General features: G+C 56.7%; 1 long non-coding RNA gene across 2 annotated transcripts; it reads right to left on the bottom strand.

Moving 5' to 3' along the window:
- Positions 1-6: 6 nt before the first annotated feature.
- Positions 7-2,173, bottom strand: LOC104984964. Of its 2 annotated transcripts, XR_824821.1 has the most exons (4): positions 1,792-2,173; positions 1,124-1,327; positions 883-946; positions 7-424 (listed from the first exon to the last, which is right to left on the bottom strand). It is a non-coding gene; the product is annotated as an uncharacterized LOC104984964 (long non-coding RNA). The 2 variants fall into 2 exon arrangements; XR_824820.1 differs by having other exon boundaries at positions 883-1,327.
- Positions 2,174-2,179: the final 6 nt, after the last annotated feature.

Here is a 2,179-nt window from a genome sequence, read left to right as displayed (position 1 = left end):
TTTTACTGTGAACCTAAAACAAATAAAGTCTATTACAAAACAAAGCTGTCAAGGAAACAGACTCAGATGGGCAGCCACCCGTCCTGAGCGTCTGTCCTCTCTCCCCAGACGCCCCACCCTGCCCCCATGTGGAAGTCAGCCTGAGCCTCCCCTATCCCCAGCCCCACCCTAAGAACTTTCCCAGCAGGGCCGCCCCGCCTCTCTCTGCTGCTGGAGAGCGGGTGGACCTGCAAGGACTGCCCCTCCCATGAGAAGGCAGGGCCTCTAACCTCCACCCTGTGAAAGGCAGGCACTTCTGAGCTCTAAGAATCTCTATTACCAATATGCCTGGATTTTTTGACAGGCTTCCCTGGTGGCTCAGCGGTAAAGAATCCGTCTGTCAATGCAGGAGATGCGGGTTCAATCCCTGAGTCGGGAAGATCCCCTGGAGAAGGAAATGGCAACCCACTCCAGTATTTGTGCCTGGAGAATCCCATGGATAGAGGAGCCTGGTGGGCTGCAGTCCAAGGGGTCTTAAAAGAGTGATTGAACACACACACACACACACACACACACTGGACTTTAGACATCACAGATTCAGAAATGGAGCATGTTCCTGTCTAAGGAGCTGAGCCCCTCTACTGCCCAGCAGCCCTTTGTCACCCCCTAGCCCAGACAGACACTGCCCACCCAGGCCTGTCCTCCGTCCACAGGCACCATGCATGCATGAGGGCAGACAGCCTCCTAGCACCTGCCCTGAGATGGGTCACCATCATCCCCCAGCCCCGCCCCTGCACCGCTGGAGCAAGGGGGGTCCAGACAGTGACAAGTTGGGGGATTTCCACCCACAGAGGCCTCTGCCACTCCACCACCCTGCACAGACACACACTTAGAACTCCTCACCTGTGCACAGGCTCCCAGTTCCTCATCTCCTCAAGCCATTAGTGGGGGAGACACTGCATGGTCTCTGCGCAACCGAGAAAGCAAACTCAGAAGGAGCAGTCCTGCTGAGGGTGTATGAGCACCCGGGCCAGCCCTTCCTCGGAGGGTCAGTGGGCCGGGTGGGATGAGGGACCCCGGCCAGGGTTCATCACCAAGCTCCGGCCTGAAACCCCGGACAGCAGTTTACGAACTAGTCCAGCACCTTGATGCTGCTGAGGCCCTGATCCTTCCCAGAGAGACTTCCTGAAGGGCGTGCCGAGGGGCGCTGCTGTGCTGCTGGGGAGGGTGGGTCCTCAGCCACCTCCTTAGCGAACTTCCCTCGCTGCCTCCATGGAAGTGGTCCCACTTTGTCTGGCCTCTGCAGTGTCTTCCCTGTGCCTTTCCTGGAGCTGCAAAGGCATCCACCCTGTGACACAGTTGATGAATCATAAAACTCACTGCAAAGTCAGCTGTCCAGTTCTTCCCTCCATCTTCCTCCTCTGCCCAGGGGTCTCTGGATGGATGACCTGGGCATCAGGTCCTGCAGGACGCAGATCCTGGAAACTCCCCCCAGGACCTCTTCATGCCAGGCTTTGAAAACCATCTTTTAAGCCTCCAAATTTCTTCTTTAGAGGAAATTTTGCCCACAAATCAGGTGAGCAAAAAAGTGCTCGGGATTCATTTTATTAATTTTCTAAGATTTTTTGTTTTGTTTTGGAAAGCCTCATGGGTGTGACGCTGAGACGGAGGCAGAATCCCCCCCATCCTGTGCCAGCCCAGAACCCCCAGGTCTCCTTGGGGCCCCCAATACTCTGGTGATGGGAGTGCCCAACTCACCCTCACTTCAGTCACAGCGAAGGGAGGGCTTTGGGACCCCCAGGGGGTGCATACCTGTAGTTTTGCAGGCGAAGTAACCCACACAGGACCAGGAAGTCAGGCTCACTCCTGGGAACCAGCCCAAGTGTGAGGGTACGCACCTCGCGCTTACATGAAGGATGCTGTGGAGGAGCTGTGAATGTCCCTTCCTGGAATGTTCAGAGCTTAATACGGGCAGAGAGTGGCAGCACACAGAATCTCAGAAAGGCCTGGGCAGCGCCATGCTAAGTGACCCATTCTCCAAGTGTGGTCAGCCCCGGCCTGCCGGAGAACCTGTTAGCCCCGTTACCCGCGCCCCCCCACCCCGCCCCTCCCTGTGGTTCACGAGCCCACCAGGAGACTGATGCAGCTGAAGTCAGGATCACTGTGTGAAGCAGCAGGAAATGGATGGACGCTTCAGGTT

This window comes from Bison bison, unplaced genomic scaffold (assembly GCF_000754665.1).
Source record: "Bison bison bison isolate TAMUID 2011002044 unplaced genomic scaffold, Bison_UMD1.0 scf7180017864037, whole genome shotgun sequence".
Lineage (NCBI taxonomy): Eukaryota > Metazoa > Chordata > Mammalia > Artiodactyla > Bovidae > Bison > Bison bison.
Note: the sequence above shows the minus strand (reverse complement) of the source record. Positions and strands in the feature narration are given on the sequence as shown.